Genomic DNA, 27,159 nt, shown 5'->3' with positions numbered 1-27,159 from the left:
GGTGTCAACGTTCTCAATGTCACGACTATGTGTTGCCCTCAACCTACGTTCGACGTGAAAGTTCACCATCGCCGTTGTTTAGTTATTTCCAATGGCTATTGACATCAATCGCTATGTTCTTGAAGCAAGTTTGCCCTTTTTCTGTAATACCGTGTATTTTTGTGTTTTGACAAGCTGAGTTTTTAGTTGTTCTGCAATTCTTTGGTTTCATCAGAGTTTCACGGAAGGTCTTTTTTTAAGCGCTCTTTAGCTCTCTTCTTTACTTTTTTAGGGCATCAATGCAGATGTGTTAGTTGCAGCGTCTAAGAAAAGACACATGTTGCCCGGTGCGACATCTCTTTCCAAAACATCGTGGCTCAACTCGATGTGATGCTCGTAGAACTGTCATGCGAGGCTCGCAAATTCTCGTTGATTGCGAAATCTTTTCTTGGGTTTTGACGTGGTCATCGACATTGTTACGCAGTGCTTTCATTGATATCGAACAGAAATGGTGCCCATTCACGAACATAATGTTTTGAAAATAATAGATTTGCCGTTATGCCCTTAACGTTGGATAGTTTTCTTCAATTTGTTTTCTTTTGAGTTGCAGAGTGCTGGTACTATTCGTTATTGCATGTGCACTCTATATCTAGTGTGTTCTCTACTGTATTACACCTAGGGTATATTCACTAGAATTTAAAACTTCACTGCATTTTTTTGGCCGCACAAAAATGAGGGCGTGCTGCTTTTTCTTCACATCGGTCCGTGACACTATCTCTCATAAGTGGAGTACAATATTGGCCTCTGTTATTGGCATTGTCTCAAAAATTATAATTGGGAAATAACGTCTGCCGTATCATGATTTTCTTACTTCAGGTCAGGCTGTAATTTTCCGAGATTATTTAGTAAACATAAACATTCTTTGCACGTGTTAACACGGTTCGTGCGAAACAAAGAAGCGCAAGAAAAGAAAAAAAGAAACGGTAACGCGTGCAAGCGACACAGGGTACACGAAGGACAAGGAGCACACAAGACAGGCGCGTCTCAGGCCACCATTTCTTTCGCCCTCCTCTGTTCAGCATCAAGTATGAACCACCTTGTTCAGAAACACGTTTTACTGAATTTAAATGGCGTGCAAGTTTGAATACTCATGTGGAGTTGGTCCAAAAAGTGCCAGCGCATTGAACTGGCTTCCACAGAATGCTCACTTCATCACATGCTGTCATGACGTCACTGCTTCATATATTTTTTTCTGCTTGACGCAGCTGTGCACCGTGTCCCCGTGCAAATAGTTTCGTGACACAGCGAGACAGTGCAGCTGCCACGAGACAGCTGTGCTCGCGAACAGCTGCTGCGTTGCATTGCGGCGATTGGGACTGTAGAGGGAACGCTGAAGGACCGTGTCGTACTTGCAAGAATGCGGACGCAAGGGGGCAATCCACTACCACGTCGATAATAGGAGAGTCGCGTTCTTATCTTATCGGGTGCTCTCTAATAACGTCCTCTCGGTTAAACGTCCTCTCGACGCTTGAAAGCTGTGTTTACCCTCGAATGCGAGGTGGAGAGTCGAGCCGGCGCACAAGGCCTCAGGTTGTTGAAGACAGCTCGTCTGGAGCGGACACCGTGAAGCGAGACTCCGCGGTATCAGGAAGCGATGTTCAGGTTGATTGATTGGCTAATTTCAAGAGTTCATGAAAAAGACAGAACCAAGAATGACGCAAGCAAAATCAGAGGCCATCAAAAGCGATAACGTCACGTGTGCTAGAGCGGAAACGTCCAAAGCATAGCGTTTTCAACCGTTCTGTTTTTCTTCTTGCGCCTTATATAGCTGGCCAATCGTCTTCTCGTGGTCAGAGTGGTGCTTTAGGTTGTAGCACAGAAGCGTAATCGAGTGGTACAAACTTTCTCAAGTCACATGTTAGTTTTTCTGCTTTATTTCTCCTCCGTTTTATGTATACCTTTTGGAGGCTGCGCCGTCTGCAAAATACAGATCAGTAACCAATGAATACTACAGAAAAGTGAGCTAAGGAGCACAAAGGGCACACTATTTATTTTGTTTAAGCATAGCGTAGTAATTATGAAATGGGTGGAGAGGAATTGAGGTCGACGAATAAGTACGCTTTGCGTGTGTCGGACCCGAACCTCCAACCTTGGGGCTTCTGGTCCTGCTGATGGAGAAGATAACTTTTTGTTCAATTTATTTCCTTTCAGTGCTGTGTGTCATAATTTATTACACTACAATTAAAAAAAAAACAAATATAGATCCTTCTGGCTTCCTTGGCCTGATTTTTTTGTCGGTTGGAAGCATTTTATTGTGTCAAACGAAGAAACGAACCTCCTCGAGAACAAGTTACCTTGTAAAAAATTAGTTAGATGGCAAGGTTTAATGATTACACAGGAGACGTGAGCCTGATTCATCGCCTGGCTTGCAACTCGAGGTGTGTGTTCATGGATGCAGTTCTCGCGTATACACAGAAATTACACGTACTACAATCAATTTTTGCTTACTGAACTTACGTCTATGAAAATTGTTGAGAAACGCAAATCCGCAGTTCAGGACTATTCGCGTCGGTCGCTAATCTAAGTCAGCTAATTCACAGGAACGGTCTACGCACTATGCGCCTTTACAACGGTGGTTGGTACAAGCGCGCCATCTGGACCCGAGCGTTGAAAACGCGTTCCGCTTCGGTACGTGGGAAAAGTAGCTGTACGTTCGGAGTGGCCGTGCGGTCGCGCGCTGCGCTCGATTTCCCGGCACGTGGGAGCTTCGATTGATTGGCGTCCGAACCGGGATAGCGTGCGCGCACAGTACTGCAGCCCGTCGCCTGGTCTATTGCTCTTCAATCGTGCCCGCTTTCTCCTTCCGAATCAGTGTGCGAGAACAACGGCGTGGAAACAACCTTTTTTTTTCACACGAGCGAACTGGTAGAGAGAAAAGCAAGTTCATTATATACTAGCCTCTCTTTCTCTTATTCCACCTTTGCGTATGCTTTCTTTTTCGTTTCTTTTTCCTTTCTTTTTCGCGTAGGACTTGCATATCCGACGAAAGGAAAGCGCGTTGTACCAATTCAGGACTCGAGTTTCCATATCTTCGCACTATATACTACTGTGAAGAGAGAGCACACATGTTGGAACTTCAAGAAAGTCTCGCCAGCTGTTCTGATGCCTACAGAAAAAAATAAGGGAGGATATTTAAGAAAAACTTCTACGTGCGAACAATGACTTGTTCTTATTAACGATTGATTGTCGCCTACGCTTCAGTAGAACGCAGCATTGTTCAGGGAAGTTATGTGGTTGACCAAAGATTTTATACGACAGCCATTTTAGGCCCGGCGTTATATGTGTTGACAAGCCCTAGCTTATATACAAAACATGAATCACGCCTGCCGACTGTGCACACTGCGGAGATGAAGAAACAATTCGACATATCCTGTGTGACTGCCCGAAATACAACCTGGAGAGACAACACCTTTCAAATAAACTAAACAGGTTAGATGACCAGCCACTGTCAGAAGAAAGTATACTGCGCCATCGTCATGACTCATCGTCACAGAAGAAAGCCGTGCAAGCGCTACTGGGCTTCTTACGAACTACTGGCCTGTCGGAACGCCTCTGAGTCGACTTATTTTGTGTGTGCGTGTGTGTCGGTGTTTTTCTCTTATTTATTTTTTAACTCTCCCTTTCTCTTTCAACCCCCTATTCCCCAACCCCAGTGTAGGGTAGCATACCGGATACTAGCATCTGGTTAACCTCCCTGCCTTCCTTATTTCTCGTTTCTCTCTCTCTCTATGAATCACGCATACTTTTATCTATCTATCTATCTATCTATCTATCTATCTATCTATCTATCTATCTATCTATCTATCTATCTATCTATCTATCTATCTATCTATCTATCTATCTATCTATCTATCTATCTATCTATCTATATATATATAAATTTTCGGACGATGTCTTTCTGGTTCTCTGCCACCAACTTCCAGTTACGGGGTGTGAGGATGTTATGATATCATGATGATGTTATGAGGAGTGGCGGTGTATGGCGATTGATAGGGATGATGGTGAGTTCTGACTGAAGTTATATTCCCAATTCACGGGCGCGCTACTAGCGTTGGCTAATGTCAGCAAAATGTTGAGTTGAAGAATGGGCGGATAGTGCAGCTTAATGTTCGATATGCAATGTTATATATACGATCAACTTATTTTGCGTTCACTTCAGGCCACATGACCTAATTCTCCAACCTTTGTTTTGTTCCTTTTAATTCTTTATTGGGAGGAACTCGGCAACAGCAAGGTAATGTTTACAAACACATGCACATGCAACTCTGCACTGTAGTATTTTCTTGCTGCCGCATTTCTTGGTGGAGGCGAGAATACTATAGATGCCCTTGTGCATATATTTAGGCACACGTTAAAAGACCTAAGGATGTCGAAATTTCCTGAATTCTCAACAATGGCGTTCCTCATAATTATATCATGGTTTCGGAATGTGAACCATCAACAATTATCATCTTCCAGTCGCCATATAGTAGCTAGGCGCATTTGGTATGTTGAGAGGAATCATGACGAATGCGATGATGGATGATAATGATGATATCCCTTCAGCAATGACTTGTACCACGCGTCCATCATGGTAACAGTATCCTAAAAGGCGCGAAATATATCCTCGGCACAAGAGAAAAACTAGAAAAAAAAGAAGTTACCGGCAGTTAAAACTGTCGAACAGTGAATCTACAATGATGATGATTATCTCTTTCCGTACGGCAGTCATGATCACTATCATCATCTCATTTTTTTTTATTTCTTCATCCACACTTCCCTTGATAGGTGACTTGCGTGGTACGGATACTAACGCGGGAGCTATTGCTGCTGCTGCTGCTGCTACTACTACTACTAGCACTAGCATGGGCTGCAGTTCGTCCCCTGAGCTACTCATCTCGGCCGAGCCAAACGCCTTCTCTTAATCTATTAGGTTTATGTATAGAGGTTAGCTGCATTCAGCGCATTTCTGTATTGCCCGATTGATAGTATGGATATGGTCTATTCATGACTAGCCTGCTTGTAGCCGCTGCTACTACTGCTCTACAACTACTAGTACTTTAGCAGATGCTGCTACTACTGCTATTAGAACTTCGACTATACTACTGCTACAACCACCAATACTACTGTTATAGATCACCCGCGACCGGCAGGATGTGGGCCGCGGCGGCCGCATTTTCGATGCAGGCGAAAATGTTTGAGGCCCATGTGCTTGGATTTAGGTGCATGTTAAAGCACCCCAGGTGGTCGAAATTTCCGGAAGCTCTCCACTACAGCGTCTCTTATAATCATAAGTTGTTTTTGGACGTTCAACCGCAGATATTATTGTTATAAATGTCATTGCTACTGCTCCTCCTCCTACTACTACTACGTCTTACTACTGCTTACTATTACTACTGTTGCTACTACTACTATTGATGCTGCGACTACAGCTACTGCGTCTATTATTATTATTATTATTATTATTATTATTATTATTATTATTATTATTATTATTATTATTATTATTATTATTATTATTATTGCTAAGATTACTACTACTAGCATTACTATTTACTACTAATACTACTATTATTGTTGCTACTCCTCCGGTGGCGGCACAAAATAGATTAAGCTTCACCGTAAAGCATAAAAGAGGTGGTACACGTGCGACCTAAAACACGGCAAGGTCGATGCGATATAGGCGTAGGCGATTCAATGGACCGGCTGCAGGCCCCTTCGGTAGGAAACCATTCGACGCAGCTGCAGCCGTATCAGGCCATATTTAGGGGGCGGCAGCAGGCACGACACTAGTTACCCAATGCGGCCGCGTCATTTGCCGCACAACACTGGGCAGGTCACGTACGTCGAGGGGCCCTTTTTCGTCGGTGTGCGCCTGCTTTCTCCTACCCGTGCAATTGTGTTCAATCACGTTTTCTTGTGTATGCGGCGTTCGAGGGGGAAGGGAGGGGGGAATCACCTTTGCAACGGGACGCAACAATGCACGCTGCTATTCCTGTGACCCGCGTCGAAATGCTGCACGCCGCTCAATGCGGTCCATCTCTATTGCAGTCGCTTTGTTGGCCGGACCTGTCTTTTGTGTGCAGTTGGCAGCGTGGGTCGCCAATTGGTCAATTGCCCCGCTTCGTTTTCATGGTCAAGTTCTGAGGCGGCAGGCGTTTTGAAAACTGTGTTAGTGGTGCCCTCCGGTGATTTGTGGGTGAACGGCCTATTTTGTTTTCACAGGCTTCAACAAAAAGAAAAAGGATGCACAGAATGGTTTGACGAAGCCTGTGTGTTTGTAAGTGGCACTGTAAAGTGTGAAGTCGTTTGGTTATGACAGATTCATTTTATTACACCAGCGATTACCATCGTTCTGGTCTCACCAAAGGTGTCCTTTTTGTAAACGTTCTCGTCACTGTCGTGATCATCATCATCATCATCATCATCATAGACGTACTAGCGGGATGTCACGCAATGTCAAGGTTCTGATCTGTGCACGCGGTGTGGTTGAATAAGCCTTCACCTTGTACAATTTGTGAGCCGTTTTGGAAGCCAGCGTCTGTGGACACTTAAATTGGCGTGATTACTTGTATTTTTACAAACTCTGTGTGGTGTGGACACATTTCTGTATTGAAAAAATCTGGACTCATTGCGTAAGTGTTGTGCTATCTATCTATTTATAGCCTTGTGTTTGCTACCAAATAAGCGATGGCGACTTTTTGTGCGAGAGAAGAGGAGCAGCCGGCGCCACGCATTGGCGCCACGCATATACATTTACTAAAGAAAAAAGGCCCTAAACCAATCGCTTCAGCAAATCAGATGGGGCCGGAAAGAAAAATGTCGTACTCAATGGCAAGAAGAAAGATGTAAGCCTAGAACAGAGATGTATTATAGTTTAGCTATAGATTGCGTAGGCAGAGCGCTTGGAGCTGCGCTCATTGTTGAGCTTGTTGGCATCACTGCATCATCATATACCTTTAGCCGCGATATATGTCAGTTGCCTGCCATTTATGTGTGTTTGCGCATGCGCACGTCAAGCCTGCGTATGTCACGCATCAAACAGCACGGATACGAAGCGAATGGTTGGAGTTATCGCTAAAACGGACAAATGAGCTGTCGTGAAGTGTGCAGCGTCGTATATCTTGATCTTAAGCGATATGCATATGCGAACGGTATAGCCACGGGCAGCGAAGTGATTGCCATTGAAGATAACTAGCTTGCACTACTACGAGTAGCGGCTTCCGGTGCTGTGTAGGCAATGGTAGTTAATGATGATAGGATATGTGAGGTTTAACGTCCCAAAACCACTATGCGATTGTGAGAGACGCCGTAGTGGAATCTCTTGAAATCTCGACCACCTGTGATTCTTTAACGCGCACCCAAGTATGAGTACACAGGCGCGATGATAATTAAGCGATCATGAACTATACACGGCACGTGATTCACTGTGACACCGCGAGTGCACTACGCAATTATTCATGTTTTTTTTTCCCTTGTGTTCTTTTAGCGTTTGAAACTTTGAAAGATGTTTCCTCTGAAGCTTCGGGCTAACGGAATATCACCGTGTATTGGCCTCTTCTTCAAAGTTAGTTTTATTTGAACGTCAACAAGCAATGACGTTCGGAGCGTTCAGTAATCGATAAGTCACTCAATCATAAGCTTGATGAAAAGAGCACTGCGCGGTACATTGTCTATTTCTCTTGGGTTCTGCGAAAGACAGGCGATATCGATTCGGCTGGCACGAAGCATCGATAACGTTTATTCTCTGCGCTGGCTGCTCAGCTTGAATACGGTTGTTCGTTGAACTTTCCTGCGAGCGAGGCGTCACGCGGACTCGTGGCAGGTGTGAACCGTGCAGGGGTCGGCAGTCGTAGATGCGCTGATGAAAAACCGCCAGGCCTGCGCGGAACGTGCAGCACAGTCACAGCAAAAGCTGGAAGAGCTGCCTTTCAGAGCCTTCTTCAAAACACTGTTTGGAGAAGTGCTACAGACCCTTTTTCTGGGTACCCACTACGCCAAAAATAATCATAATTTAGTGTTGTATAAGCACTGACTATGCTATCCTTTGTCTTTCTTCGAGCGTGGTATTCACTACACACTTGCAAGGAATTTTGTGCAAATTTTTATGCAGTGGCTGACTATGATCAAGAATCATGCCTGAATTAGGTATGCACCACATTCAATAGGTGATCAAGTACGAGCTTTTGCACTGGGTCGGAGCATTGAATAACCAACTCCTTACACAATTCGCATTGTGTGGTGCCTGGTTGTTTCTTTGGTGTTCTAAAACGCTTTATTACTAATATACCAACGCGATTCTTTTGCCGACATCAAGCCTGCCCGAGGCAAGTTTTCAAGAGAGCTTCAAGCACCGGCGTTGCTCTGTGGTAGGCGGGCTGGCATGCAGGGGACCCGAGTTCAAATCCCGCTGTTTCCTTGGTATTTTTATTTATTAAGCTCTCTTTTTTTCTTATTTCGTGCGATAGCGGTTATGGACATCGGTGGCGGGGGACAACTATGGTGCCGCACGGCGACCCTTCTTGTGATATCACAACAGATTTCGCGAAAAAAAGCAATAAATAACACTCGACTGAATCGGAACTTAAAGCTTACATTAAACTATCAATCAATCAATCAATCAATCAATCAACCATTCAATCAAATAACTCAATATACACCAAGATCAAGAACATCTACGATGAAAATAGGGGGCGTGGTAAAAAGCTTGCATTAAGTAAATACCACCCAATTAAAACCTCTAAGACCACTTCTGATTTGTATCTATGACCCCGAAAATGTTTCGTTAGAACGCAGCCTAATAATTTTATACGGTAAAGGTATTCATTAAATAAACGCATAAGTGTAAGGCTAACGTCATCGCATCGTATCGAACACGCTGGAACTTGACTTTGTTAAAACTTTTTTTTCTCCAAATGTTCTTCTTTTTGACCTGCACGGCATGTTTTCTCATTTCAAGTTTTTAATTCAATGTTGCTGATTGAGCTAGATCGCCTGAAAAATCTGCTGGTAGCTTGATAGGCAATATTGTATGCTGGATAAACGGAAGTGAATGATCCCGTTTGGAGACGTCTGACGCAATGTGAATCGACATGTCACCAAGTGTTCTGTTAGAGCGTTCCGTTAATTCTTTGGTCTGTGGGTGGTTGCGGTGCCGTGAAAACCTCGGCATTCGGGCAGGAGTGACTGCACTCCACCTCGTAGGAAAGCAGTGTTTACAGGTCTCGGATACTCAACCTAACTAAGGTCTCGGGCTCTATCTGGCAAGGTGGCCGCATTTCGAAAGAGCCGAACTGCTGGGTCCGCGCATTTAGATTATGGCGCACGTTAAAGAGCCCCGCGTTGTCCAAATTACCGGAATCCTCTGCTATGCCGTCTCTCATAATCATATCACTGTTTTGGCACACAATTTCCCTCAAATTATTGTTAGGAGCGACTACAGCACGTCCGAGAGGAATACACGACTCCGATCACTTAGCACGCAGTGCACCAGATGCGCCTATAGGAGGAAAACAAGGTTGCGTGAAATGAACGATGCAACAAATTCGACACTTTAAGTGGCATTTGTTTAAGCAGTGCGGCTGCGTTCTTTGGAAAGAAATATAATAGAATTAGGCAAGACAGCGCTCGTCAAGCGGCATGTGTTGTGAAGCACCGGAGAGAGCTGGAGTTTTCGGACCAGCCAGATGTTTCTTTTTTGTTTTTGTTTTTCAGGCCGTGCGTTTGTTTCTTCAATTTGGTCTTCTTTCGCTGCCCTTACATGAGCGCGCGCCTTTTATCTTACTCAATGTACTCGAGGGGACCCAGTGCCTCGCCTGTCAAACATGGAGTGTTGGCATCGTTGGACTCTCGCCTTATCATATAACAAACTCGGAAGAAAAAAAAACTTAAAAAAAAACGTTCTATCATAGTCTCGCCTTACCGAGTATCACAGCACGCGCTCTTGACGTTGCTACATCGGGTTTCGTCTTTCTTTGGTATTTACAGAGCCGCCGCTTTGGCGGTGCCTTGCTTGAGATATTGTGGATGGGACACTCTCACGTAGCCGTTTGCGGCAACGCCAAAGTCGATTTGAAAGAAGGAAAAAAGAAACAAAGAAAGATTGACATGTGGGTTTAACGTCCCAAAGCCACCACATGATTATGAGAGACGCCGTAGTGGAGGGTTCCGAAAATTTCAACCACCTGGGGTTCTTTAACGTGCACCCAAATCTGAGCACACGGGCCTACAAGATTTCCACCTCCATCGGAAATGCAGCCGCCGCAGCCGGGATTCAAACCCGCGACCTACGGGTCAGCAGCCGAGCACCTTAGCCACTAGACCACCGCGGCGGGACAGAAAGAAAGAAAGAACTGACTGACTTCTTGTCGTGACAAATATTTGATTTGTCGTTTTCTTCGCAACCAGCTTGTTTTTTTTATAGTTTTTTTGTCACTATGTCGACAAACCATGGTCAGTGAATTCTCCTGCAAAAGTAATAAATATTTGGATTTACTGTCCCAAAACCACCACATGATTATGATTATGAGGGACGCCGTAGGGGAGGGCTCCAGAAATATCGCAACCTGTGTTTGTTCGACGTGTCCCTAAAAGGTTACCACACGGACCTCCAGAATTTTCGCCTCCGTGGGGAGGCGGCCGCTGCAGCCGGCTCTCTGATGGTCGCGGCATTTGTTCCCGGGACCTTTGAGTCAGCTTTAGAGCACTGTATAACAGCTAGAACACAACGTGGAGTCTCCTGTAAAATAAGAGAGAAGACATTAGACACTACCACTACGTCAAACCATTTTTTCTTTGTTTTACTCTCTGGAAGAACAGCTCTGAGTCTTCGAGAGAGGTCTCAAAAGTTGCTAGATGAAAATTAAACCCCAAACCTCTCAGAATACGTGGTTGGTTAGTTCTTACACGTGTAAGAACTTACCAACCACATCTTCGAACTAACAACTAACCAACCACACATCGGTGTAGATTCTGGGTCACTTCTATTTCTCACTTCTTTGGTGGACGAAATGCAAGAACACCTATGTACTTAATATTTAGGTGAACGTTAAAGAACCATGGTAGTCGAAATATAGTTCAGAGCACACCTCTACGCCGTGTCCTGATCGTATCGAGGTTTCGAATCGTAAAGCACCCTACTTATACGTGACTGCGTAAGAAAATTAAAGAAAAACACCGCAGCATATCCAAGGAGTGAATGATGATGAGTGAGGCGAAGCGCCCGTCCGTCCGTCTGTCAGTCCATCCATCCGCCTGTCCGTCCATTCGTATGCCTGTCTGTCTGTCACTCACACTAGCGCCACTTGCTGAGTGAGTGATACAACTAGGTGGTTGAAAACTGGTCACAGACATGCATGGACAAATCCACGGATTTAGGAGCTTCGCCCCTAAAAACAAAAGACTGGAGAGGAGCGAAGAAGGCAGGGTTCTTCTTCTTGCCTACATGCCTTGGTTTTAGTTCTTTGCTGCAAGTCGGGAAGAGTCTTTCATGTCCGCTAACGTCGTCGGTTATTTGCTGGGTGAACTGTTGCCGTGTTCATTTGTAGGGGACAGGCAGCGAATTGTATACGGTTTACTTAATTGACAGTAGACGCCGACAAGCCCCAAGGTGACTTGCCTCGTCATGATAGCGTCACAAGCTTTGTCGACCTTGTGTTGTCGTGATACCACGATAAAATAACGGCGCCTCTCATAATCATATGGTGGTTTTGGGACATCAAACCCCTCATATCATCATCATCATCATCATCATCATCATCATCATCATCATCATCATCATCATCATCATCATCATCATCTGTTTTGTCGTGCTCTCTCACTTGCCGTTCGCAAAACCGAGCAATAAAGTTCGCCCTCTGTAGTGACGCTTTATGCTCCATAGAATCGTGTTCCTTTCTTATCTTGTGTCTGGGATGGATAAAACCGAGCGGCAAAACGTTGCACTCGCAGGCTTTGTCGAGACACGTCCCTCATAAATGTGCGAAAGAGCGTGTGTCTTAGTCAGATAAGAGCAGATACAACGTTCCCCCCCCCTCTTTTTTTCAGTGGACGCGCCGTGTTTTGTATTACTGGGTGTTTGTTCTTTACTTTCCTTATTGTCCATAAGATCCATCCGGGTTTCCTAGAGTGGTATGGAGGGTGTTACGACCGGCCCTGGGGAGCCAAGCAGGGAGAGTTTGGGGGAGAACCGGTTCTTGACCTGACGGTGTCGTCCACCCCCACCTCCCCATTCGGGTTCCTCCTCGCCGGGAGAGCTACGGGGTCTGCTGTGCGTTCGTGACCATATTTGGTAACATTTTGGGGCGCCGGGACCATATATGGACCTCGTGTTGGGTTGTGCCACTCCTTGTGTTGTGAGAGGTGTTTTCCCCTCCCTCGTGGCCGAGGTGCCGGCGACACCGTATTGGCTGACGATGCGGACAAGGCGCCCAGTGTCAACAACGTGGCGCTATAAAATGCCGAAGACGTTTTGTATCACACGCACTCTTCTCTCTTTGGGTCAGTTGACCACTTCTCCACATGTAAATAAATCTCTGTTGTTCGTTCGGGCGCTTCTTCTCGTTGAATTGTTGGACGATGGATCCTGCGACGGGGCCAGCTACCGAAAACGAGACCGGCAGGACCCGGAGTCCCAACAACTGGATGGCAGCGGCGGGATGCCGATAACCCCGAAAGCGACCACTGGACGGAGGGAGCCCGAAGTTCAACAACGGGACGACAGGAGAAGGAGGACACGAGCTCATCGACTTCCAGAGGGAATCGAACGGCACTTCTGAGAGGCACGACGCCGGAGACATGACTGCGAACTGGGTGAGTGCCGGCTTTCTCTGTTAAATTTTACCAGGCATTTACTCTAGGTGTTAAGTAAAAGCTGGTAGAGAGGGGCTGTCTTGGTCATTGGGTTAACAGGTAACTTGCGTCAGGCAGAAATTGTGTGATAGCTTGGTTAAGCTCTTTCTGTCAGTGGCGTCAAGGTTAACAGTGACAGGGCAGGATTCCGTGTAAGAGCTTTTGAAGCTTTATTTGTAGACTAAGTTAACGGAAAACTTGAGGCAAGGCAGGTATCTAGAGCTGTCGTTGCCGTCAAGGTTAATTAGTTGCAGGACAGGAATCTTTGTGGAATAGAGACAGCGGTACTGGAGGCAGCCATGAATCTGAAATCCCTGCGAAAGTCCATGTTGTTGCTTCTTGCAAGGGAGTTGAATCTGGAGGTGTCGGACTCTCAAAGAAAGCCAGAGCTGATAGAGGCGATTCTCGCATTGGGGGCGGAGGATGACGAGCTGTCAGAATGTGTCGAGGAGATTCAGGAGAGGCAAGCGGCAGAGGCCGAAAGAAAGGCGGCCGCGGCCGAGGCCGAAAGGAAAGCGGCAGAAGTCGAGGCAGATAAGATGCGAAAGCACGAGCTTGAAATGAAGCGCCTCGAGCTAGAGATTAGCCATAATATTAGAACAGGAGGCAGCGAGGCATCCGGTACCGCAGAGCGGGTCAGGTTCAAAATGACGGACCTAATGAGATCGTACAGGCTAGGGGAGGACATTGGGCTGTTTCTCGTCAACTTTGAGAGAACTTGTGAAAGGCAAGGTTTCAGCCAGGATACGTGGCCTCAACGCTTGTTGTCCCTACTTCCGGGGGAGGCCTCAGAAGTAATCGCGCGCCTCACGAAAGAGGAGGCTGACGACTACAGTGAGGTAAAGTCGAGCCTTCTCGAGAAATACAGGTTGTCAGCGGAAGGTTTCAGACAAAAATTTCGCAACGCCGTAAAAGAGAACAATGATTCATACCCGGAGTTTGCTTACAAGTTAATGGCCAACATGGGGGAGTGGCTGAAAGAGGCAAAGGCGTATGGGAATCATGACAAGGTGCTCGAGTGTATCGGTCTGGAACAATTCTATCAAAGGTTACCAGAAAAGGTGAGGTTCTGGGTTCAGGATAGACCAGACGTGAACACCGTAACAAAAGCCGCAGAGCTCGCTGAAGAATTCGTTACGCGCCGCGCCCTCGGGGCAAACAGCGAGCCTAAAAGGGAAAAATTCCTACTACCGAATAAGGCGCCGTTTAGAAAACAACCAACAAGTCTCGCACAAAAGGGTGAGGAAAACAATTCATCTAACCCTGGGGCGTCGGCAGAGGCAAGCAAAAGGAAATTTGAGGCGAGAAAACCGGCTGCTTGTTTCAATTGTCACGAAACAGGGCACTTCGCGAAACACTGCCCGAAAGAAAAGGTGGCCTTTTTATCTATAAATGAAGCCGACGAGAACATGAAGTTGTTAGAGCCCTATATGTACAACCTTACCGTGAACGGCAAGCAGTGTCTGGTTCTTAGAGACTCCGCAGCCACTATGGACGTAGTTCATCCATCTTTTGTTCAGTCCGGACAGTATTCAGGAGACTGTGCCTGGATTAGACAAGCCGTAGAAGCAAACAGTCAGTGCCTCCCCGTAGCTAAAGTTGTCCTTAAAGGCGCATTTGGTACGTTGGAAACGGAAGCCGCGGTATCGCCATATCTACCCCCTCAGTATCCTTACTTATTTTCAAATAAGTCAGATCAAATGCTGAAGGAGAAAGGTCTAACGTTGGGAGAAGGCATAGTGCAGGCACTGACTAGATCAAAGGCACGTGCGCTGGCTGCGAGAGCAACATTCACTGAGGCAAACAAGCCTCAAATCGACAACGGGCCTGGTTGCGAGTTGGACACCACGGAAACAAATCGACTTGTGCGAGAACAGGCTGCAGAAGCCGTAGTCGCGGAGGCAACCATTCCTAAAGGCGACGTTGAACCTCCTCCCGAATTGGAAGGGGTCAATTACGCCTCGTTGACCGAGCAAATAGAGAATGCCATTGCTCCCAAGCCGATTCCTGGTAGTACAGAGGATAGCACAGAGGGTGACACATTCCAGGTACTAGGATATACAAAAGAGTTGTGTGTCGTGACAACTTCGGATAATTTCAGTCGGCTGCTGCAGGTGAGTCCCGCTTCATTAATAACCGAACAAAAGGGGGACCCGACGCTTAAGCAATTCCAGGACAGCTCGAAAGAGGGAATCGCCAAACAAAATGTGAGATTCCAAGAGAGGAGCGGCATACTCTATCGAAAATATCTAGATAGGCGAGGAGTAGAGTTTGACCAGGTAGTCGTACCTCAGGCGTATCGTCAGGATTTGCTTAGTTTGGTGCATGGAGAATCATGGTCAGGCCACTTAGGCGTAAAGAAGACGAAAAATCGTCTTTTACAGGAATACTACTGGCCTGGATGCTTTAAAGATGTAGAGAGGTTTGTAAAATCTTGCGATGTGTGTCAGCGAGTGGGTAAGCCGGGAGATAAGGCGAAATTTCCAATGAAGCTGGTACCCGTAATCACTGAGCCCTTTCGTCGGTTGGTAATTGACACAGTAGGTCCTTTGCCCAAGACAACTTCAGGCTACCGTCACATCCTCACCTTAATCTGCCCAGCTACTAAATTCCAGAGGCGGTCCCGCTAAAAGAGCTAAGTTCCGTGGAAGTAGTGAACGCACTTCTGTCCGTGTTTGCCCGGGTAGGCTTTCCTGCCGAGATACAATCAGACCGGGGCACCATTTTCACGAGTGCCTTAACGACAACCTTTCTAGAGCGGTGTGGCGTGAAATTATTGCATAGTTCCGTCTACCATCCGCAGTCTAACTCGATAGAAAAGCTTCACTCCGTGATGGAGCGAGTGTTAAGAGCCAACCTGTGCTTAGTTCACCGGACTACTCGAGGCCTTTCATAGTCCAATGCGACGCTAGTGATAGAGGCATGGGGACAGTTCTTAGTCAAAGGGATGAGGGGGATCAAGAGCATCCCGTCCTCTATGTTGGCCGGAAACTCACCCTTCGCGAGCAGGTTTACAGCGCTAGCGAAAAGGAATGTGCGTGCTTGGTTTGGGCAGTCCAGAAACTGGCTGGTTATATTGCCGGAAGCAAGTTCATTGTGGAAGTGGACCACTGTCCTCTCACCTGGCTACAGACCATGTCCTCTAAGAACGGCCGCCTGCTGCGTTGGAGCCTCGTTTTGCAACAATATACGTTTGAAATACGCTACAAAAAGGGTGTACTCCATGGCAACGCTGATGGCTTAAGTCGATGCCCCTGACGCGAGAGGATGTCTCGAGAACTCTGGCATTTTTTTTCCTGACCTAGACAAGAGCTAGTGATTGGTTTTTTTATTCTTTTAGGTGTACTTGTTTGAAAACGTTGAAGACACGGCTATCCAGGGTTTCGGGTTCGGTGTGCTTCCAGTGTTGTTGTTTTGTGTCACCTTAAAGTGTGAGTAACATTTTGAATAAGTTGTGTATTTCCTTTAATATCAGTTAAAGGGGAAAATTGCCTGGTGGAGTTTGGCGGAATTGTCCGGCGCTCACCGGCTGAGTAGTTGTGTTTTCATGTGCGTATGTGACGTCTGTTGAGCCCTCAATGAAGCAGGTGTTGCCCTCTACTTCATCAAAGACGGTCGTCACCAAACCGACTGCCGGCGCTGATCTCTCCGGACAGTGGCTGCAAACCTCAGCCCATCGAGATCTTCACCCCCCCGCGCGAGAGACTGTTACGACCGGCCCTGGGGAGCCAAGCAGGGAGAGTTTGGGGGAGAACCGGTTCTTGACCTGACGGTGTCGTCCACCCCCACCTCCCCATTCGGGTTCCTCCTCGCCGGGAGAGCTACGGGGTCTGCTGTGCGTTCGTGACCATATTTGGTAACATTTTGGGGCGCCGGGACCATATATGGACCTCGTGTTGGGTTGTGCCACTCCTTGTGTTGTGAGAGGTGTTTTCCCCTCCCTCGTGGCCGAGGTGCCGGCGACACCGTATTGGCTGACGATGCGGACAAGGCGCCCAGTGTCAACAACGTGGCGCTATAAAATGCCGAAGACGTTTTGTATCACACGCACTCTTCTCTCTTTGGGTCAGTTGACCACTTCTCCACATGTAAATAAATCTCTGTTGCTCGTTCGGGCGCTTCTTCTCGTTGAATTGTTGGACGATGGATCCTGCGACGGGGCCAGCTACCGAAAACGAGACCGGCAGGACCCGGAGTCCCAACAAGGGGCAGTGGCTCGACAGCGGGCAGGCTCTTCGCAACTTCCAACGCTGGTACTGAAAGTCTGTTTTTTTTTTAAAAGAAAGGAGATGAAAGATGGGTTCGAAGGAGGGGAGAGGACCACAGGAAATGAAAGGGGTGAGACAGATAGTGTGCAATTTAACACACACACACACACACACACACACACACACACACACACACACACACACACACACACACACACACACACACACACACACACACACACACACACACACACACACACACACACACATGCCCCGCCGCGGTGGTCTAGTGGCTAAGGTACTCGGCTGCTGACCCGCAGGGCGCGGGTTCGAATCCCGGCTGCGGCGGCTGCATTTCCGATGGAGGCGGAAATTTTGTAGGCCCGTGTGCTCAGATTTGGGTGCACGTTAAAGAACCCCAGGTGGTCAAAATTTCCGGAGCCCTCCACTACGGCGTCTCTCATAATCATATAGTGGTTTTGGGACGTTAAACCCCACATATCAATCATCAATCACACACACACACACACACACACACACACACACACACACACACACACACACACACACACACACACACAAGCGATAAATGAAAGAAAAATAAACATAGGCATATGTTAGTCGCACTCGTGATAATGCTTCCGGAGCTCATAAATCGAATTTCGTGAATAGCGCAGCGAATGCAAACAAAGCAAAGATAAGATTACGAGATGCACCATAGTGGAAGACTCGGAAAAGGTGAACTCCTGAATTTCTTTAACGTGCACTTTAATCTAAGCCACCGATTATTCTTACACCATGACCTAAGCAAACCCGTCTCTAGCACTTCTGCTCCATCCAAATACGGACGCTGTGGCCGGGATTCGATTGCTCGGAATTCAGACCAGCAGTCAAGCAGAATAACCTATAACTGGACAACTGCGACGGATTACAGTCAATATGTGGAAGACTATTGATTTTTCGCCACTTCTATATGTTACCTTCGTTAACGATTTAAGTCAACTTTGGTAGTTCTGTTTGTCCTCAAAGGAAAGAGGTGATTCTGGCGAAGTGGCTTTGTCAGAAGCCGTTTCTCGTTTTGGCTGATGTCTACAAACAGAGCTTTATTCCCCAGAGTTTTATTCCATACCATTGACAGTGCGAAGAAAAAACAATACGTGGAGACGGCATTCGCCTTCGACTCGTAATTAGGGGAATTATAAGGGACACCGCCCCGATGCGGTGGTCTATAGTGGCTAAGGTACTTGGCTGCTGACCGGAGATCGAATCCAGGCTGCGGCGACTGAATTTTCGATGGAGGCGAAAATGCTGTAGGCCCGTGTGCTCAGATTTGAGTGCACGTTAAAGAACCCAAGTTGGTGAAAGTTTCCTGAGCCCTCCACTTCGGCGTCTCTCATAATCATGTGGTGGTTTTGGGACGTTAAACCCCCCATATAATTCAAATCAACATAAGGGACGCGTGCGGCATTTTAGCCGGTGTCTGAGCTACACCGTAATGACGTCAATCGTGCGCGCGCGTGTGACGTCACTGGCTGTTAGTGATACCGCTGAAAAGACCAAAACAATTATGAGGTGCTGGAATGTACGTCACTCTGAGCTAGATACTGCGTATCAGCTAAACTGCTGAAGGTGTCGCTTATTGAATTCCATGCACACTTCAATGTTTGTACCTACGACAATGGGTCGAGACTAAACGGTGGTTATCGGGGAAAAAAAGAAAAAAAAAGCTGGAAATGAGTCAGTACGTTGCCAGAATACCTGATGAATGTTCTCCTTCCAAAAGGGCCGAAAGCCTGTGGCACATGGCGCTAAATTACTACATCATGAAATTATCAAGAGATCTTGCGGATAATTATCACTACGAAAGTGGTAATAATAAATTAATGAAAGTAAGATAAACAAATAGGGTAGCCTGGCGCGTAATAAAAGGCGATTTTGATGCGCAGACGTCCCGCGAATCAGTGTTAAAGGGCGTTACGTCATAGTGGCAATGAGCTGTCGCGTGCATTTCCTAATGAAATGGCTGTGCATAAGGCATACGCAAGTCTCGAAATGTTTGCTCATCTTGCATAGAACACTGTAAGGTGTATTTGTTCTTTTTTAACGGGCTTTCAAGTTATCCTATTGTATACGCTGCCAAAAATAAAACGGCTGCTGTTGTAATATAGCAAAAGGAGGAAATCACTGAAAACAACAGGCACGAGCGCTCTATAGGAACATTGTTTATTCCATGCGGAAAGGGACGAGGCTATTCTTACGTTATTTGACTATAACGCCGTCTGCGTGTCACATTGTTCCAGCGGCCATTACGTCTGCCGCAAAGGAAAGAAGTGATTCTGCCGTTATAGAGGATGGCTAGTGTACGGCCACAACAGGAAAGAACGTCGGACTATTTCTGAATCGTCGTCGACGTAGAGATAATGGAAGCTGCATGCAAGTCCCCGCTTGTTGCACGCACTTTCATGAGCCTGCATGCGGATGAATTATGCGGACGAAACGAACGACAAAGCGTTGAACGTGGCGGGCGGGCTTGTGCGAAAGTGCGTGGCTTCGCGTAGGTGAATGTGCACTGTGCGCCCCAAAAACTCAGCACCGCAACGATGCCCCAGCGACAAAGACATCGTAGCTGTGTACAGCCGTGGCCACGTCTGTGTAGAGCACGCGAGGAGCCGGGTTTCGCTCTGCGGAGCGAAATTTCGAGGCAGTTTCGGGCTTTGAAGTGCTGTATCAGAAGCGTGTGTGGCCTTTATAGCTGTCAGGCTGACCACATCAGAGCCCGAAACTGCCTCGAGGTTTCGCCCCGCGGAGCGAAAACCGGCTCCTTGCGCCCTCTACACAGACGTGGCTGCGGCTGTACGTCACGATCACAACACAGAAGCGATAAACATAAAGAAAAACAGAGTACTGGTTCCATTCGGGCCCGCAAGCGTCTTCAGTGGAGAAGTTATTTGAACGACAGAGATGCATGCGCGTCCTAAAAAAAGTAATAACGAGAAAGAAAAACAAAAACAGAAAGCCAACCGAATCAAGTGAGCGTCAAGGACCAGAGCCAGCTACGGCGAGCTACACAGAAGCGAGTATTATTTGAAACGCACAAGGAGGACCAGGAGGAGAGTGAGGCAAGACAACACTCGTCCACGTCATCAGCAACACGACATCATGTGCTCCGCTTGGCGAGGCCTGGCGCGCCACGTTGCTAGACGCGCACGGTCTATTCGCCATGTTCGTGCACGTATACACACGAAACACGGTCGTACCGGCAGTGCGCGCAAGTGCATGTGCGTGTAACAACGGCCTGGCGTTAGCCTATACACTCAGATGTATAGTACGTAGCGACCTCGATATGGGTGCTGCCTCTTCTTCTTTTACGTATATACTTTCACTCGCGCCACGCAGCGCCCGGATATTGTTACGCTGGCGAACCGTCGCCAAATTAGACGTTGAATTGTTGCTAGATGAAAGAGGGGGGGGGGGGGGGGGGACGTGGCCTGTAATTTGCAGCCATCTCGACTCTTGGTTCTTGCGCATCGCGTAACTCGCAGCCCGGGATGCCTCCTTACGTTCCGTCTTCTTTTGCGGTGAGCAAGGACGACGCGCCTCGGTGCGTTTAGTGCAGGTGGAGCGAGACAGGGAAAAGCTTTAGTGGGGATTAAAAAAAAAACAGAGAAGAGTGCCGAAATGGGAGGAGGTGATAGTTATTTTGTAGCAACTCGATACAGCAATGACAAAAAAAAAGTAAATTTAGTCACACAGTAACGCTTACACCGAGGAGAGCTATAAACACTATTAGACCCAGGAGGGAAAGAAAAGACAGTCCACGTGAGCAGTCATAATAACTGTTCCAGCCCATTCAGTCTGGATAGTCTTCAATTGTGGTGAAGGTCATCAGTATACCTTGTCTTAACTTGCAATTATTTTCGGTAGCCGTATAGTATTACGCAGGAAGGTTCGCCGACGCGTCATATGTACTTCATAGAGGATGTGTGCTTGTAAATGAACTTCTTAGCAGCGAAATTTGACAACTCAAAGCTTAACGATAGTTATAGCTTTGAGTTTTCAAAGCTATAACTATCGAAGTAGAACGACGACAAAGCGACACAAAAGAGACGAGAGGATCTCCTTCGTGTCACTTTGTCGTCGTTCTGCTCGCGCGTTATTACTATATCGTCATGTCATAACATAAAACGTAGGGAAATTCCAGGTTCGGTTAAACTACCGCTCCACGTTTCTTGGAACTCATGTTTAGGGACGGCTTTATGCTATCCTATAGTAGAGTACGTCGTACTCTAAATCGTTAAAAACTTTTTCTAAACATACCAACTAGCCTAAACTTACACACTTCAAAGCTTAAGCTGTGTCTTGAATCTACAAAATCTAGCGATGTATGTAGCCCCTGCAGCATTATTGGAAGTGACACACATGTCAGTGGTTGTAGAGCGTCAGAGCCTCAAAAGCGCTGGCGTAGGCAGAAAATTATTTCGGTGTGGACCACCCATCAATCCAAAGTGAGGACCGCTAGGGAAAGTGTGGTGAAGTGTCACTGTGCGCTCTTTGGTCTAAGGCAGAAAAATTTCGGGAGGGGCACGCACCCGATGCAAAAGGCTACCAAATACAGCCCCATTTCCTGCAAAATGCATGCACGATTGAAAGTGTGGATGCTGCAGCAGGAACGATTAACTTGAACTCTTTCCCGGCCATGGAAGAAGAAGGACCACATGTCTTTACATTGGCTTCAGCAATTCCCTTTGTTCAAGGATCGCCCTTCTCTCCAAGTTTCCGTCTTCTTCGATGCATGAAGTTACAAAACATTCTATGTTTGGTGGTCTGTACGTCACCTAGCTCCGCTTTCAAACTAATGAAATACACTGTACCCCCCCCCCCCACCCCCACCGTCGCCACAGTGTATATTTCGGCACTATGGCAACAGCCGCCGTAGCCTAAGCATCTCATCGCATGCAGATAAACAATCTGGAAGAAGTTCCCAATAAAGACATAGGGGGACAGGCTGTTAGACATTGTGAAGCATGACAACGAAACACGTGCATAGGAAAGCGCTACACAACAGTGCAATGATTGCAAATACAATGCATCCATGCAATCGACGAAATTTGTCTTCGATCGATCACATCCTTGTTATAAACAAATGACTCAAGAATGGGCGCTGCCACTTGTACGAACATTTACGACGCCATTTATAGTGTTTGAGTTCCGAAGCAGTGCACATATATTCATTTATTGAACGGCTATTGCAAGTGCCGATTTATTTTACACTAACATACATGCTGAGAACATCATTACGTTAGTGCAATATCGCTACACAAATCAAGGTGCAAGCTGGTTATGAGACCTGTGGAGGATGGAAACTAGAACTAATTTTTGCTGTATACAACGCCATGCGAGACTTCTTTGGTGAGACGAACACAATTCAGCTTTCGCCTTGACTCATATATAGCTACGCGGAGCCGTTTACTAATTCTTCGATATAGCGTTCTCTTTCCGAGGATTCCATTTTCGACATGTCTCCCGTGGAATTGGTTGTCATGGCTACATTAAGTAACATTTTGTTGCACTTCTCCTAAAGAAAGTTGTTTGCGGAACACGATACCAAAGGCTTAACAGCGTCCGACGTGGTGCTGATAAAAACGTCCTTTGATTTTGCAGCATTGAGAGTAGTTCCTCGCTGCACCTGTGCAGGTGCGAAAGAAAGAAAAAAAAAACATAGAAACAAACAAACAAGAACTAATAGCTACGGCAACTAGTCGACTCACTGACGAGCAAGCACAAACACGTCTATCTGTCACGGTGCTAACTTTGAATAAACAATGGCATAGCGACTGCATGCTGACTGCTGGCGGCTGGTTTATAGAGGTTCCTTTGATCATACCGAACGCGTCGAACATAGACAGGGGGACCTTTTGAGCGCCGATGAAAGAACTTAACGAATCCGGCGGCCACGTCATACCTGAAAGGAATCACAGTCGGCGACGGCTTGTGCGTAATAGAGGTCATATCAAGGCGCCCTTTAACGCACTGGGTTGTAAACCATTGTTGCTTCGCTGCTGGAACTGACGGCGGACGACTGGTGACGCCGTCCTGAATGCGTTGGGCTGCTACTGCAATCCGGCAGGCCGTCGCTCCAGCAAGGGCGTCCTAGACCGTCGGGTCGCGACCTAGTTGACCTGCAAGATGCTGCGCAATAGGTGACGCTGCGAGACGCCTACCAATAAGCGTTGAATGACGCGCAGTCTGCAGTGGACACGAAAGGTGAATGCAGGGCATGCATTAGGCTGCTTCGTTAGTGTGGCAACGTACGCGAATAGTAATAATTCAGAAGGAGGCTGTTTTAAATGCGAAGCATTTCTTAGCGAACTTCGGTTACTTTGAGCGTATCTATCTATCTATCTATCTATCTATCTATCTATCTATCTATCTATCTATCTATCTATCTATCTATCTATCTATCTATCTATCTATCTATCTATCTATCTATCTATCTATCTATCTGTCTGTCTGTCTGTCTGTCTGTCTGTCTGTCTGTCTGTCTGTCTGTCTGTCTGTCTGTCTGTCTATCTATCTATCTATCTATCTATCTATCTATCTATCTATCTATCTATCTATCTATCTATCTATCTATCTATCTATCTATCTATCTATCTATCTATCTATCTATCTATCTATCTATCTATCTATCTATCCGCCAACGACTTTTACCTCTCGTGGCCGTTTTGATAATGGTGTCAATGCCAAAATTGGTATGGCATAACATGACTGTATAACGAGTATAATTACTAGTCGCAACATTAAAATCATGGCATGTATGTCATGATTGTCATGATTTACATTTCATGGTATTGCTGCTCTTGCTGTGGTTTCTTTCACATGGCATGTTGCAAAACTGGTATTGTATGGCGTGATTGCATGGCGAACACGAACGACAGACCCTAACATGAAAATCATGACATGCCTGTCATGCAACAACATGACAACATGCCGCGCTCATGATGCGCTAGCGGCCGTTTCGCTAGCGTCCCATATACCAAATTTGGTATTACAGTACGTCAATGGATGTAGAAGGTATGTGACTGGCGCAAAGATGATTATCATGAGATGCGTGTCATGTAACAACAAGACTACACGTCACGCTCATGATGCGCTGGCGGCCGTTTCGATAGCTTCATTTATACCAAATTTGGTATTACGGGACCTGAATGGATGACGAAGGTAGGATACTGCTGCAAACATGATAAACTTGAGATGCCTGTCATGTAACAACATGACTACCAGCTACGCTCATCATGCGCTCGCGGCCGTTTCGCTAGCTTCACACGTACCAAACTCGCTATTATGCAACGCGAATGGACGACATAAGTAAATGACACGTACAAACATGATAATCACGACATGCGTGTCGCGTAACCACATGACTACATGCCACACTGACGATGCACTCGCGGCCGTTTAGCTAGCTTCACATATGCCGAATTAGGTATTACGTGACGCCAATGGATGACAAAGGTATGTGACTGGTGCAAACATGATAATCATGAGATGCGCGTGATGTGAGAACATGACTACAAGCCACAGTAAGACGCCAATACATTGCGACGTGACGCGGTGCGTGTGCTCGCTGGCGTTCATTTCGTCGCGTCACGCCGGCGTTGCCACGCCAGGCGCCGGTCCTGCCATACACTCGCAGGCGCGCGCCGCGCTGCGTTGCTTTGATGCATGCGCGTTTCAGCGTGTCTGGCGTCCCTCCATCACCAAAAGGGGCAGACGTAGTGTTGTTGTCTGGGTAACGTATCGGCGCGAAATGCAGCATGTCGCATTTCGCGCCGGTTGCCGTCAGGACGCGCCGACGGATGCTGGTCGCACCTGGTGTCAGACTACACAGTGCTCGCTTTTTGCTAACGTAGCGTCGCTGTGCCCGGCGTGCGCGCGCGTCAACGCTACATTGGAGTATATTGGGCCCTTCATGATGCGCTCGCGGCCGTTTCGCTAGCTCCAAATATACCAAATTTGGTATTACGTGTCGTAAATGGACTACGAAAGTAAATAGCACGCCCAAACATGATAATTATGACATGAGTGTCATGTAAAACATGACTGCATGCTACACTCATAGTGCGCTCACGGCCCTTTCGCTAGCTCCTCGTATACTAAATTTGGTGTTACGTGACGTCAATGGATAACGGAATATGTGACTGGTGCAAATATGACAATCCAGACACGCGTGTCATGTAAGAACATGACAATATACCACGCTCATAGCGTGCTCGCGGCCGTTTCGATAGCTCCACATAGACTAAGTTTGGTATCACGTAACGTGAATAGATGACGAAGGTATACGACGCATCCAAACATGATAATTATGACACGGAAGTCATTTACGGCATCATTTACCTCCAACTCCTAACGTTGTGCTGATTTTAAAGTGACATATCAACATTTGTCAGTCATGCTTCGCATATCATCGATTCTCACTGTACACGGTATCTGCCAATTTTTTGTGAAACTGATGTGTTAGCACAATATCTTGTCTTCATGAACGATGGAGAGAGCGAGAGACAGTTTGTTTATTATAAGAGTCTTCGTAATGAGTTATTTGGTCGGGCAACGTAGGAGACTTGCTCATTTATTTGATAAAGCCTCGAGCCGTTCTCGATCTCGTCTTACCGTGCGTGGTTCAGCGTCTTGCTTCGACTACGAAACGAGGCAGTAGAAAGAACGATTGTTATAGCGCGCGAGCTCAGAACGACGAAAAAAGTGAAAGACAAGCGCCTCGTCTTCTTGTCGTCGTCCTTACGCTATAACAATCTTCATGATCTACCAACCAGACCAAGCTGCCGCTCCTCAGAAAGAAGACGGGATTGGTTGAAATAACCTTAAAAGCAATAACTCTGCGGAGAAAACCCCGGCCGTGTATCGTGGTTTTAGACAGGGAACCTAGTACGCGTACTATTAACCTCCTGTGTATACGAGTCCTCTAGCTGTCGGTGGTGTCCAACTGCATCGCTTCGTAGATAATGTAGAAACCATGGTTAGGAGTGTTGTTTTTTAGGGACGGCTTACTGCTCTCCCATAGTTGAGTACCAAGTACTCAAAATGGTTAAACATTTTTCTAAACACAAGTCACTGCGAGCGATGCCTGCCCAAGCTATGTCGATGTGTAGTCCTTTGGACAATGACCATGCGTGGTGTACGCATCAAGTAACAGAAACGTACCGAGCAAAGTCCGACGTCTTGATCCATTTCGTTCTTCAGTTTCACGGTTGTCCTGTTCCCCACGCTCGATAAACACTCTTTCTAAACACACGATTCGCTTGCAGGTTTCGATCCTGTGATCGGCAGTGCTTGCCGCGAATGCCTGGGTAAATTTTTGTCAGCAGGGCCTCATTAAGCGTGAGGACCATAGAACGGCTATATGCTCTCCCATAGTATATAGAAAGAGTACCTAGTAATCGAAATCGTTATCATCTTTTCCTAAATACACACATTGTAGTCGCAGGGCTGTGGTCCACGCGCTTCTGGATAACAACGACCGTCAATAACCAGCCTTGTCGCAAGTCCTCAAGCATCACAGTATGTAAGTGTGGAAATCACTTGCCTCCCTATGAACGAAAAGTAATACTGCAGGAACTGTGCCGTGTGACAATCCCGTGTGAGCGCGGTCAGTGTCAGGCTTTAGTGTGAATTCTGGGAGCCTGAGGGACATGGCGACAACATTGTGGCGAGTGGAATTCCGTGTGTGACGGACGCCGACTTTTAAACATCCGAGTGGTTTTGTCTGCACTGGCACCTCCACGATATCGTTGCCCCTGTTCAAGGCGCTACTTTGTACATAACTGCGAGTAAACACTTATCCGAAACAGCCGTACAACGCTTGGGCCATTCAAAAAGCTGGTCAATAGGAATTCTTTGTATGCTATTCCTTTTACACAGCCCCGCTGGCATGTAGTACACGAGATTAGTAGCAAGTAGCTGCGACGAAATAAATAAAGTCAGACGAGAGAGTGTTATTTTTGCTTTGTGTCCGTTAAGGGTGCGATTGCCATTGTTCGAGATGTTTTTCTGAATTGCTTTTCAA

The 27,159-nt window shown here is 46.7% G+C and overlaps 1 long non-coding RNA gene across 1 annotated transcript in view; it reads left to right on the top strand.

Annotated features, from left to right (window-relative positions):
- The first annotated feature begins 3,924 nt into the window (after positions 1 to 3,924).
- Positions 3,925 to 27,159, top strand: part of LOC142817682 (uncharacterized) — a 35,377-nt gene continuing 12,142 nt past the window's right edge. Inside the window, exon 1 of the long non-coding RNA XR_012895300.1 lies at positions 3,925 to 4,040. This is a non-coding gene — a long non-coding RNA (uncharacterized LOC142817682). The remainder of the gene's footprint in view (positions 4,041 to 27,159) is intronic.

The sequence above is a fragment of the Rhipicephalus microplus genome, chromosome 5 (assembly GCF_043290135.1).
Source record: "Rhipicephalus microplus isolate Deutch F79 chromosome 5, USDA_Rmic, whole genome shotgun sequence".
NCBI classification, from domain to species: Eukaryota; Metazoa; Arthropoda; class Arachnida; order Ixodida; family Ixodidae; genus Rhipicephalus; species Rhipicephalus microplus.
Note: the sequence above shows the minus strand (reverse complement) of the source record. Positions and strands in the feature narration are given on the sequence as shown.